The sequence below is a fragment of the Octodon degus genome, unplaced genomic scaffold, assembly GCF_000260255.1.
Source record: "Octodon degus isolate 3935 unplaced genomic scaffold, OctDeg1.0 scaffold00003, whole genome shotgun sequence".
In the NCBI taxonomy this organism is placed as follows: domain Eukaryota; kingdom Metazoa; phylum Chordata; class Mammalia; order Rodentia; family Octodontidae; genus Octodon; species Octodon degus.
In genome coordinates this window covers 713,734-727,782 of record NW_004524579.1, presented here as the reverse complement: position 1 = coordinate 727,782, position 14,049 = coordinate 713,734, and positions in this window count along the sequence as shown.

The following is a 14,049-nucleotide window of genomic DNA, read 5'->3' as shown; positions in this document are numbered from 1 at the left end:
TTCTTTCTTTCTATTAATTTTATTGAGAAACAAATAGCAATGAGACAGTTTCAAAACTGATTGATAGGACAGTTTCAGTAATTAATACATTGCATATTGTTGTCTTTGTAGTGGTTATTCCTAGTCCAAGATGCAGACGTGATGTCCTGTGCAAACTGACACTTCCTCCAGGGTTTGGGTTTGTGGAGCCCACTTCTTGCAGGGAGCAGTCTCACTCAGGCACTTGCTGGGGGAGGGGAGTTGTGTGTTAACTCTTTCCTGCCACCATGAGGCCATTTTGCATAATGCTTCATCACATTCATTATCTTTGAATATCCTGAACTCAATTCTGTTCATATGCAGACAGCAGGCTGTCAGAAGAGAACCTGTATAAAAGCACCTCCAGCAGCTTCTCTGGAGAGAGAAACAGGGAGGAATGATTTCCACTCTTCCCCTGTCTTTCTGGTGCTTTAGTGGATAGCTCCTCTTTATCAAGAGGATAGAACCTGCTGTTCCACTTGCCCCTAAATACTGGAAGGCTTCTTTGTCAGCAGAAAGACCACAATAGTGGCAGTAGTGGCGTGCAGTCAAAGAAGCTGGCGTGCAGTCAATAAGTTACAGCTTGATCTTTTGCAGGTGACTGAAGTCATTTATTACTGCGAAGGGAGGGCTTGGCCCTGGAGCGAAGACATGAGAAGGCTGACATGGGAGGCCTACAAGGGCGGACCCATCGTTTTGTATGAAAAATAGGAGAATCATGAACATCAAACTGTGCAAGCCACATGAACAAGTGACAGAACGTCTCAATTACCTTTCAGAGGGAGTCTCTGGCTATTAACGACAGACAATTAGTAGAACCACAGTATATGTGACCAATTTCTTTCTAAATTGAATCCTCCCGACCCACACCATCATCGCCTCCATCTGGAGCCATGCTTTCCCACTGACACTGAGCACCCTTTGATTCAGGGAAGAAACCAAAGTGTACAGAACTGCAGCTCACTGGTAGAAAAAGTTGCTCTACTTTTGTAGAGGGCTTCATGGGCCTCTTGTAGCCTCTGAGAATTCCAGTGCATTGCTCTGAAAATGTAGGGTTAACGTGTTTTGCATTGTGAATGGATTGACTTAGTCCCTCAGTTCCATCTACTTACACAGCAGGCAGCTCTGCATTTGCTTGTAAAGAAGAAATGCCCCAGTAGGTTTTTCCTCCTATACAGACAAAGTGCGCTTTTGGTCCTTTGTGGGTCAGAAGGAAAGTGGAGGAAAAAGAGTCCCTGAGGTATCCTTGACTGTCGCCCCTCACTATGGACAGCCAGTGTCTGCTCTGAATATTTAATCATGCTTTGTTCTGAATCAGACTGATAAATGTTGCTATATTCTTTATTTACGAATCTGTTTACTCTGCTGTTTGTCCCCCTCTGGAACTCAGAAAGCGGAATTATTGCTTTTCTTAGTTGCTGCAGGCATCTCCCCTTGGCCTCTGCAGGGCAACCTGGTTTCTAAGACCCCTGAATCCTCATCAAGGCTGAGTTTGGAAAAGCACTTGAGGAAGGAAAAGGATCAAAACAGAGTGAATCAGGAAAGGTGCTGACTTGCAGGGTAGTATCGCCGCTCACAAATGAAGAGAGTCAGACAGCACTTGAGAAAAGCAACACAAGCCAGGGGTGTGGTACTATTTTAACTCTCAGGCATAGTATTTCAGGTTAAATCAAAGTCCAGCTTGCTGGTGGGTAGCACTATTAAATCAGATGGCACTAAGCAACCCATATGATTTTGGAGAATGAGAAATGGAATGGAGCATCCCTGTTGCACAAAAACCATGGTTGTTATTTTAAGCTTAAGTTTTATTTGGGCTGGAAGATTGTCCATTGCCTGGAAATAACTGCTGTAGCCACAGCCACCACCCGTCAGCAGGAATATCTGCCAACTGCTTTCCTTGGGGAGCAATTATGTTTCCAGGGATAAGTACAAATTTTATTTTATTATTTTAACTGGCTAGAGTCCTTGTTTAAGGAAGGGTGCATCGTGGATGGAGGAGTGGCTAGTTTAGTTTGGGATGGTGGTTCACAAGTCAGTGTGCATCCGGGTCTCTCAAGGAGTTTATAAAATGCAGATGCTTGAAGTCCTTCTTACAGATTCCAAGGCAGTGAAACCATGATGGGTGCAGAGGGTCTGTGTTTTTAGCTGACAGCCCAACTGGTGCTTATCTAAATGATGTACAGGCCATGCTTTCAGAAAACACTGGTTTGTGAATATGAGGATAATCCTGTGAAAGAAAGACTTGCGACCAGAAATCCATTTATAGGCTTCCATTTGTTGAGCTACTTTCCTGCCCATACCTGGCGGAAGGCTGGTGTGTAGTGCTTGGCCCTTCCTGAGACAGGTGACTGAGGTGTGCTGCACAGGGCTGCAGTGAAAACAAGCAGCTGTTCCCCTCCCCTTGTGGCTGGGAGTCAGTGCTTCAGTGAGTGCAGCGTTTGCTGGCAGCTGAGAGTTTCACCTTTACGCCTTTCCTGGTCTTGTGACCTCCTCCGCAGCTTGAAGTCTCCACAGTAACAAGAGGAAAAGAGTGATGGTTTCCTGAAAAATTCAGAGCCCCTGCAACCCCCCACATGGAGCACTTTTCTGTCGTCCATTTCATGCATGTACTGTCCTCTTCGATGATACACCTATTCAGGCCCTTTATCTACATTTAAGTTGGCTGTTTTATTGCTATAATGCATGCGATGATCTCTTGTCTTCTTGGTCCTTTTTTTTTATTGGAATTCTATTTAATGCTGAGTTACACAAGGGCCAAGTGAATCAGAAAGCTTGTAAGCATTTTAGTGTAGAGATTTAGTTTTTAAAAAACTGCTTTGGGAGGCATGACTGACATAGAGCTGCTTTTGAGATGTTGATTGACACACAAAACGCATTGCATATATAACAGATACAACTTGATGAGTGTGTAGGTAAGTACAACAATCATCACACCATAATCTGTCATAAACCTATCCATTTCATTTTAAAGTTTCCTCCCACCTTTTGAAAGTCATTATTATTTGTATTATTCTTGGTCCTAAGGAGACTTATGGCACTTCCCAAGTTTTAAATATACAATCTAGCATTGTTCACTATAGTGCAGTGCTCTCTAGAAGATTTCTGGGATTTATTCAGCTCAAATAAGCAAAATTTGTAGCTCTTACTTCATGTATACCAGCGCCTTGCTACTTCCTCCTTTCCCAACCTTGGGCAACCATCCTTTCACTCTCTGCTTCTATCGATTTGGATATGTTGAATTTGCTATGTGTAAGTGACACCAGATAGTATTTGTCTTCCCTTCTCTGCCTTTTCCCCCAAAGTCCTCCAATTTCTTTCATACTATTACAAATGGCAGAATCTCCCTTTTAAGGGTGAATTCTTTGCATTATATGTCTTTGCTCCATTCCTTTATTCATTCATCAATGGGCATTTCGGTGATTTTCACACATTAAATATTGTAACTACCATAAGAGAATAGATACATCTTTGAGTTCCTGATTTAATTTCTCTGGTGATATACCCAGAAGTATAGTGTCTGGATTATATGGCATTCTGTTGTAAAAAAGGTTTTGAGGACATCCACATTGTTTTCCAGTAATAGCTGAAGCAAATTCCATTTCTACCAGCAATGTATTAGAGTTCTTTGTTCTCACATCCTTAGAATCTTACCTTTTTTTTTTTGACCTGTATTTAATTTGATTTTTATTTTTGATAAGAATAATCTTAACCGGTATGAAGTGACAGCTCACAGTAGTTTCCATTGTATTTCCCTTATTAAAGACATTGAGTACTTTTTCATACACCTATTGACCATGTTATGTATCTGTTGTCTTTGAAGATAACTCTATTCAGGCCTCTTGTCTATCTTAGGATGTCATTGCTTCCTTACGTGTTTTGAGCGGCGACCTCTTGCCTGATATGAAGTTTGCAAACAGTATCTTTGATCCCATATGTTATCTTCTTCCTTTGTTGAATGCTCCTTTACTGTGCAAAAGTTTTTAAATTCTAAGCAGTCTAATTCTCTAAGCTTGCTATGGTTGCCTATGTTTTTACTTTTAGAGTCAATAAATTGCTGCCAGTATCAATGTCAAGAGTTTTTCCCCTGATTTCTTCAAGTTTTATGGTTCCAGGCATTCCACTTAAGTCTTGATTTTTATATAGATGTGAGGTAAGGATCCAAGTTCACTTTTCACATGTGGCCGTCCAGCTTTTCCAAGACCACCAGTTGGACAGCCCATCCCTTCCCTATTTTGTGTTCTCAGCATTTCTGTTGAAGATCAGTTGGCTAGATGTGCATAGATTTATTTCGCAACTCTAATCTGTTTGGTCTATAACTATCTTTTTTTTTTTTTCTTTTGGTACAGGGGATCACACTCAGGACCTTGTGCTTGCCAGACAGGTGCTTGTGCTATTGAGCTATCTCCCCAGCTGTCTTGTTTTTGCTTTGCCAGCATAACACCATTCTCTTTTTACTTATAGATGTTAAGGTACAGAGATTTTTAAATATCCTCTGCTGCCACTTACGCATGTCCTCCTCCATTACCAACATCCTCCACTGGAGCGAGACATTGATTAGAGTTGATACACCTGCATTGGTAGTTTGTAAACACACAAAAGCCATGGTTTGCATTATGTTTTACTCTGGATATTATATATCCTATGGGTTTGGGGAAAAAAACCCTACAGTGCTAAAATCTACTGTTAAAATTTCATATGGGATATTTTCACTGCTCTAAAAATCCTGTGTTCTCTCTGTTCATGTCTCTCCCCACTCCAACCCAGGCAACCACTAATCGGCAGTGGAACTGGCTTTCCTTCTCAGCCTTGGTCTTGCAGCCACCCTGAGCTGGCACTCCTGGGCAAAAGGTACTCCTCTTCCTGGCACTGCCCCTCACTACAGGGGCCTCAGTTTACCATTCAGAAGGACATTATATCTAACAGGTTTGGTGCATGAGGTGGGGCTCTCTGAATCTGTATTCTCATCCTAGAGACTCTTCTGGTGGCTCAACTATTATGGGCTGCACCTTCCCTGCACATAGCTAGTTTTCCCTGGTGTACATGTGCCACACACTTCACAAACCCTCCCTACTGAACACTTGTCCTATGAGAAGGATTAAAATGCTCATACCTTCCTGGTGCTGCTATTTCTTTGCAGACTGTTTTATGAAATCTCACACAATAGAAAATGGTAACACACAGTTTCTGTGGTGGGATTCTTGGGCCTGTGACCAGGCCACTCTAAATGGGAACAATACTTAGGCTGCATAAATCCTCTTTATCCATTCTCTAGGCTGTCTTGGATGCAATGAAAACCTCAAAATTTAATAACTTTGTTTTTGAAACTGTTCGTCATGAGAGACAGAGCCTTAAGGAAATTTTTGGAAGGAAAAAATCCTCTCTTTTTCCAGCCCCAGGATTATTCTATACCCAGCTGCAGCCAACACACTGTTCTGTCTCTCCAAGATGGTAAACGTGCTGGGGATACCTGTGGACAGACACCCAGGCTGGGAAAAAGCAGTTTGTACAGTTGTCTTCTAATAAGGTCAAAGGCGCAATGTATTATGCAGCTCTGCGGGCAGCCAGCTCATTAGAACGGGAGTGGGTTGTGGGACTTGTGTGGGAGATGCGCGGGCAGGGTTGCATTTGGGGTCTACGCCTGGTGGGTGTCCTGGACTCTCTGGGCAGAACAGGAACTGGGGTGGGCGGAGCACTGAAGAGGCCAGAGCCTCAGGGATCCCCTAGCCCTGCAGGGCCCTTACCCTGCTGAATCTGTCTGAGGGTTGATTTCTACTCTGCGCTAAATAAAGCTGGAAGCAAAGCAAAATGCAAAGGCCCTTACTTAGTGCTGTTTGCAACCCCGTGCTTCCCGCTGCCCACTGCTGCCTCCCAGGTTAAGGTGGGTTTTGCTACCAAGTAAAAGCGTTGGAGGGCAGGTGAGCATGTGGGAAGACCGAGAGCCAAGCCCCCTGGGCTGTAGCTGGGCACACTTCGTGACCATCAGGAGGCAAGCAGGGGAAGGCCGCAGCCTGACAGGCTGACAGGCCTGATTGCCATCTGCATGCGAGGCGCTAGGCAAGTAGAAGTGACTGAGAGATGATTGATTTGTTTTGTCGAGGCTCCTTTGTGGTCTTCCGGGTGAATTTCTGGCCCCACCTCTCAGCCTCAAAGCCCTTGCTTTGCCTGCTGTTACTTTTTTATTTGGGGGTAATGAAAATTTGTTATAAGCTTGCTCTTTCATCTGTATGTGGCAGGCTGTCAGAGAAAAACGAGCCATTCTGCAGCCTTGCTCCTATCCAAATTACTAAATGTTTTTTTTCCAATTGCTTCCCTAATGGCTGGGATAATGGGAGCGGCACGCTCTCTGCCCACGCTGGAGATGCCAGCGCATTTGTCCAGCGCACATGTGTGGTGGGCACCCGGCCCCTTCTGTCCACGGCACGGCCAGCACCTGGCAGCGGAGAGCCCTCTCCTGCACCTGCCCCTTGCCCTTGAGGCCATTAAGGGCTCTGCACCAGGGGAAGGTGGGCCCTAGCCGACCAGCAGATCCCTGCACGGTGCTAGCCCAGCAGGTGAGGAGGTGGGCAGTGCCAGGTGAGCCACACCAGAGTCCCAGGTCTGGTCAGTGGGCAGCCCAGCCAGGCCAGCTTTTTATGACTCCAGTTGCTGCTTTTGGAGGGGCAGGCTCAAGAGCTCCCCGCGGCCACCTGCTCCGTGTGCCGGATGCTCGACTGTGGCCGACCCACCGCTTTATGGGCCTAAGTGCTTACCCAGGAACAGAAGTGAGGAGGTTGCTTGTGATAAGAAAATAATTTGCCAAAACTGCAACAATAAAAAGGGCCTGGTGGGATCTCTTATGGTATGAATAGCCCCGAGCAGCTGCACATTTCTCTCTGCTTTCACAATTATTTTCATTTTTATAACAACTAAAAGCTAAATGCCTTGTGCAAGCCTGGTGAATCTTGCTTCGGTTTCCAGTCCAACGTTTCTTTCTCTTTCTGGGAATCCTAACGTCCCTGCAGCCTACACAGAGCTTTCCTTGCTGTTATGTCGTCAGCCTGTCTGCTCCTTGGCCTACGGACAGCTGCTCCGTGTTGCTCTAACGCCTCAGCCCCCACCCCAGCCCTGCCCCTGACCTGAGTGCTGCAGCCGCTGCTCTGGGGCCCTGGAACAGGTGCTCCTAACTGCAGAGTGTTGGAGGCGGGCACCGTCCTCGGGAACCAGTGCTTTTGAAGCCACAGCAGTTGCTCTGTTGACAGGGGACATGCCTAAGACTTAAGCACAAATAAAGCAAACACAGGCTGTCCTTCCACAGGCCACACTACGCCTGAAAGGGCCCTCTGCGGCGATACCACCTTTCTCTGGTGGGTGCTGAATATCATGAGCATCGATAGTTATTAAGCATCCTGTATAAGTAGGCGGTACCCGAGGCACCCAGGCAGGGTCAGGAAAGAGAAGCTCATGCTGGAATTCGGATAGAACAGGTCCAGTTCCTCGCGCTACCAGCAGGTGCTGACGCAAGGGCCTATTTCCTCTCTGAACTGGGGAGAGTTTAGCACCCACCTCCAAGAGATACAAGTGCATTTAGCCAAGTGAAAAAATAGACAGCTCAGCACAGGATTTGTGGCACTCATTAACATATTGTACTTATATATTAGTTCTAATCATGTAAACTAAACAGGGTGTGGTGGCACGTAACCCAACATCCCAGCCCTCTTGGAAGGTGAGGCCAAAGGGTCCGAAATTTGAACCCAACATTTAGTGACTTATAAAATAAAAACTCAGAAACTTATAAATAAAAACTCAAAAGCACTTGGGATACAACTCAATGAGAAGGCCGTGATCTCAGTCCCCCTCTCTGGAGAAAAAAAAATAATGACCAAAGTTATACCATTCAATATGGTTGCCTCCGGCCACTTGAGAGCTTGAAACGCAGTCAGTGAGCCTCAGAATGAATTGTTAATTGCATTTAAATTGAAGTTAATTGAACTTAAACATTAATAATCCAGTTAGTGGGGAAATCTTACGCATATTTTGAAAACCTTGGATTTGAATCTACCTTTTCAACTGTTAACTTTTATGAAATCAAAGTGCAGATCAAATATTTCAAATGAAATTTGACGGTCCAAATTGCGATGTGCTGTGAGTATAAAGCACACACCAGAGTTTGAAGATTTAATTTGGAAAAAAAATGGACAATATGTCATTAAATTTTTAAATTGATTGCTTACACATTGAAATCATACTGCGTTGGATATATTGGGTTAAATAAGATTAATATTAAATTACCTGTTTTAGTTTTTATAATATGGCTACTAGAATATTTTAAATTACACATATGGCTTGCATTATATTTGTTTGGGGCAGTGTTCTTTTGAATATCATCTGCATAAAAATATCCTTAAAGCAGTGACGACATCGATGCAGGTTCCAAGGCTGGAACAAATCATAAAAGCAGAAAAATTGCCCAGGCTGGCTCAGACTTTGAATTTTCCTGCCAGTGTACTGGAATTATAGGCGTTCACCACCACACCCAGCTAGCGTGTCTAAGTTTTATAGCAGCTAAGACCCTTTCCTTTTATTGTGCCTTACAGTGGAGGGAGAATATGGCAGGGAAGGATAGGCATCTCAGAGCAGAACTACTCATTGGTAGTAGAAATTTGGAGTAAGGGCCTGTGGGAAATGACCCCAGGAAAGGCTGAAAGTTCACATGCTAGGCAGACATCATTCTCCACCAAGTTCCTTAATTTGCTGAATAGGCAATGGGCATCAAAGATGGCACCTGCACAAGGCAAAGATGGAGGTGGAAGTGTTGTGAGAGTAATTTGACTGGATTTATTGGACTGATAGTAACAGAAAGGGATTCACATGAAAAAGACAATGAAATAAAAATGGGATATACTAGAATGGGAGAGATTGGGAGGAGAGAAACTAATCTAAGATGCTTTTTTAAAGGTTTTTTTTTAAAAAAAGGTTTAAAGTATATGCTGATATAAATGAGAAAATTTGGAAGGAAAGCTGGCTTTGGAAAAAAGATAAACTGAATTTTTATTTGAAAATTTGGACTTGAATGTTAAGCTACCTGAATAAATGGCTCCAAGCTGTAATTGGAGTGTGTACCACACAGAATAGTGCAAAGCAGAAGGCTAGGATGCAAACTAGGAGAAAGTTAAGGACACCAATCTAGCCCATAGAAGCCACTCATCTATAGTACTGGGAAGGAAACTGGAGGTTCAATGCCCTGGAAGCTCTTAGGAGCAAAGAGGTTTTACCAAAAAAGATGTGGGCAGGATTAAGAATGATGTGTATAGGCCAAAGGGAGTGAAGATGGAGAATTAGATGTAGAATTGCAATTTAGGCTACCAACATAAATATGGAGAGATCAATGCCAGTAGACAATGGGCAGTGGAAGTTGCATTGTCAGGTATTAGAGAATGAGACGGTGATAAGAATAGAGCTGCCTTAAAAGCCTGGTAAGCTACTAGGAACTAGTACGTATGACCTCTTCCTCAGTGGCCTATAACGCAATCATGTTTCACCCAAACTCATTAACTTGATGGCAGGAATATTAGGCAGAGAGTGAGGTAGCGAAAGAATGTTACCTGGATATAAATAAATGATTCTGCCATTCTAAACTCACACTCTTGACTTTGTCTCTGTGTGAGGTTGTTGTGTCTTAGAACTTTTTTCAGGATCTCACATGGCCCCCAATCATTGTGAGCTTTTAAACTCTTCTTTCTCTATTATTAAATTTGCCTTTATCATTCAGAAAAGTAGCTGCTATTTATAGTGTTCTTAAAATAAAATCTAAAGTTCCTTTGATAAGTATTCATTTTTTCTTTTGACATATTTTTTATAACATTCTCATTACATACTTTGTGCCAGAAACTCAATACAAAGCAGTGAATAAGACATAACTAAAAGTCTTTCTTCTTTCTTTCTTTCTTTCTTTCTTTCTTTCTTTCTTTCTTTCTTTCTTTCTTTCTTTCTTTCTTACCTTCTTTGTTTTCTTTTCTTTTTACAGAGCTGTAAGTATAATGGTAAGAAGTGACAATGAAGGATGGGGAGATAGCTCAGTGGTCCAGTCCCATGTGCTGCACAGCCCCTCACTGGGCCTGCCACTGAAACCAGACATGGTGGTGCACGCATGTAATCCCAGCACTGGAGAGGCTGAGACAGGATGATCACTATGAGTCCAAGCTGCGTCGCGAGACCCTATATCAATAAATAATAATTTTTTAAAATGACAATAAGCATGCCAGGTAAGGTAAAGTTATAAGTTAGAAGGCTTTAAGGCTGGGGGCAGTTCCATTTAGGTGGAAAAGGAAAGTTTCTTAGAGAGGTGGTAGTTGAGCTGATTCCTGGATAACAAGAAGGAGGTAACAGAGAAGATGAGGACTGTTGCTGTACAGAGTAAGAAACATGTGGAAGACCAGAAGTGGAAAGGGGCATGGTCTGACACATTTAAGTTGATGAAAGTATGCTGCTGTAGCTGTAGCCAGCAAGCAAGATCACAATGACAGGAAATTTGCTCCTGAGAAGAAGGTGGGACAGTCACCCCAAATCATAGCCTTTCGATGCAATAGGTTTTCATAAGTAACCCAAGATGGTCCATTTGTGTTCATAGAAGATGGTACTGGCCAACATTGGTTAGTGGAGAGGGGCTGGCAGGGTGGAAGGCACTGGGGGCGGGATCACCTGCGTTCCAAGTGGGGACTGTGTTATGGGCTGGGAAAGAGGGCCACAAGCAGGGAAGATGATTAAGAAGCTGTGGAAATGATCCAGGTGGGAAAGTAGGACTGACACTGGGGCAGAAGCAGATGGGAGGTGAAGTGCTCAGACAGGGGGCGCTTTTGAGCGCAGAGTCACCAGTGGATCTGCTGTGGGCGTGGGGAAGGACACTCAGTTGTGCTAGTTTAGCCCGCTGGTCAGATGGCTGCATATCACACTGAGCTGAGGACACCCCTTGCAGTCCCCCAGCAAGGCTCTAAACGTTGTGGCCTCTGTATCCCAGCCAAGAGGAGCTCCTCTTCTCCAGAAACGAAGCAACACCAACGGCATCAACTGACAGTACAATGAAGGAAACACGAGAAAATCTAAAGTGTCACAAATGGGCGAAAAAAATAAAATAAATAGCATAAGGCGTTGGTTGCATGGTTATCTCAACACTTGTGAGTATTTGAAAATAGCTATCATGAAAGGTTTTTTAACGAAATCAAATGAGATCTTCCTTTCACATATAAACACCAATGAGAACAGCAGTGTCTTCTCTTCATGTTTCAAGTGAATGTCTGCTAAGAAGGCTAGTTGAAGTACCAGGAGAAAAAGGCCTTCCTTCAACCTACTGGGGCTCCTTCCAGGGCTGACTGCAGTTGTGGTTTAACAAGTTCATATACCGCACCCCAGCTTGTGTTTAGAAAGGAAAAAAAATTAATAGCAGGGGAATTAAATGGCTACCAATCTGTGAGCACCCAGTCCTAATACGTTTATTGATTTTGGGTTCCAGTGCAATGCTTGAGCTGTCTCTATCCATCAAACTTTCCACAAAAGGGCATAGATCACCCTGGAGGGGGAGAGTGGTTCAACCTCCGGAGCTGCAGTTGGAAATGTGGACACTGTGGGTTCCAGCCCATGCCCCGTGAAGGTCCACGTGGGACTTGGAGTAGCAAGCTATTCACTGCTTTAGTGTCCTTGATAAGGATAATATTGATCACAGAGGGATCTCTTGCCTAGCAGAGCATTTATACAGATGAGGGATTTTCGAGTCTCAAAATCCTGGGACAAAATGATGCCCTGCTACTAGCATTAATCATACACCAAGCACACAAGTAGTTCTTCCTCATTTTTTATTTACTTTGCATCTCCAAAGAGATGAAGATGGGTGGTTCAAGTTGGAAGAACACATCACAACATCTTCTGAAAGGCGTTGAGGCTTCCGCTGGTGGGACCACGGTACTTCATACATTTCGGTGAACGAGGAACTTTTCTCTGCCCTTATAATAAAACTCTTCACCCGTGCAAAGGTCCTGACAGCAAGGAAATTCAGGAAATCACAACACTAAGAGGTAATTAGTAGAGATGTATCTCTAAGAGAAGGAATGTGATTAAAGCCACAATGTGAAACATTAATGTAGATTGTGAGGGGTTGAGGTAGTGACTAAGGCAGTCACCTGTCTAAGATATGCATGTAATGGTAGAGTTACAATTATCAGTTATAAAATAGTTTATGATTGAGTGATCTCAGAAGACTAGACACACCCTAGGAAGGTACAAAAGTCTATCCAATCACATGCTTTGTGCACAGCCTCATTGCACCATGGTTTGTGCTGAAGCAGGAATATTCCTGGTTTGTCTTGAGGAAAGAATCCAGCAAAGAGTACTGTGAGTCTTGAGAATATTAACACCCTCTTACTTAAGCATGGCCCAACATGTGACTACAAAGATAGTTAATAGAACGTTGTCTACAGGTAAAAAAAAAAAAAGGAAAAGTTTTTAATTTTTATAGTAGTAGATGACCTGAAAACATTGGGATTCCTACCACAATGGAAATAGTATGTAGTCATTAAAAATGTTTGGTGAGTAAACCATCACTGGCCAGGGGAATTATCCCTGTGATAGACTGTTAGGCAACAAAAGCAACATACAAAAGTGTGTGCATAGCATATATATATATATATATATATATTTCTCAATTATGTAAAGAAGTATGCGTTTATGGTAGATATAAATATACACATGGTTATGAGTATACCATACATGCATGTTTTAAACATATTTAGAGAATTTATGTCTGCATATATGTATCTATGCACAATAAATAACATTTTTTGTATTTATATAAACATAGTACCTCGTATACTAGCATATTACATTTTATGTTACACTTTTACACTGTAAAATTTAGTTTATTGATATAGCATGGCATATAATTTCTTAATTATTAAATGTCCTTGTATGCTAAAATTAGGGAGTGGGTGCTGGGGAGATAGCTCAGTAGAATAAGCACTTGTCTGGCAAGCTCAAGGGCCTGAGTTCAATCCCCGGATCTGCAAAAGTATAAAAAAGTGAAAATAAATAAAATAAAATTAGGAAGTGGGCTTTTCCCTACATTCAAATTTCCAGGAGTGAGCATGTGTTATCCTACGACATGGTGCTATCATTACTTTTCAAGTGCACTACTAACACCACTGTGAGAAGCAGTGCTGCCAAGTCCAGCTGCTGAGCCAGCTACCTCACGCCCATGCTTTGCCACATGATCATGCGCACATTTGGGTACGTACCTCTGTTTAATATCAGAATCCAGCGTGGCAGATTGGAGCCCCATTTCTGCAAAGCCAGTACCGCTTGCTCAAGGAGAAAGGCCTTGTTTATGCTGCAGGCAGAACAACTATGTTTAAAAAACAAAAACCCAGACCCCAGGTCCATTGTGAAAATGAGCAATCGGTGGCAGCCTTGGCGTTGTCCCAGCCGAACAGCACCTTTCATACCAAACTTGGGCTTCTCCAGGTGGTTCTGACACTGCAGAATGACCAGTTGTTTTTACAGAGATAAAAGTACATCAGTTTGCATAGCGTGCACAGAGGGGTACTGTGAGGGCACACACTGAGGGGTGCTAGGCCCTGGGGTTTGGTCTGGGGGTGTCACCTGGAGCACTATATTTAGTGAGCAACGCCAGGCTGTTGGCAGTACAAATGCCTGTCGACACTGTGCCATCACTGTGGGGAAAAGACCAGTGTCTTTCGATTGACATGTTCTCAAAATAGGGTGGAGTAGTGACTGACAGGTAGTAGGTACTCAATAATTCTTATTTTAATAACTGTAGAGTGAATAAATATTCAGTCTTCCTCCGAGAGGCTGGGAGATCTGCCTCTCCACCTGCCCCTTTGATTTGCTGAGGAGCACTACCTATCCTCTTACTCAGGAGAAACAACAGACCAGTGATAGTTGCACAGGGATGCTTGAGAGATCTGAAGCAGCCAAAGGGTCATCAGTTCCTCCCCACATATGAAAGCCAACATTTGCCATCCCTGGTGTCATCTTTTTGAAATCACC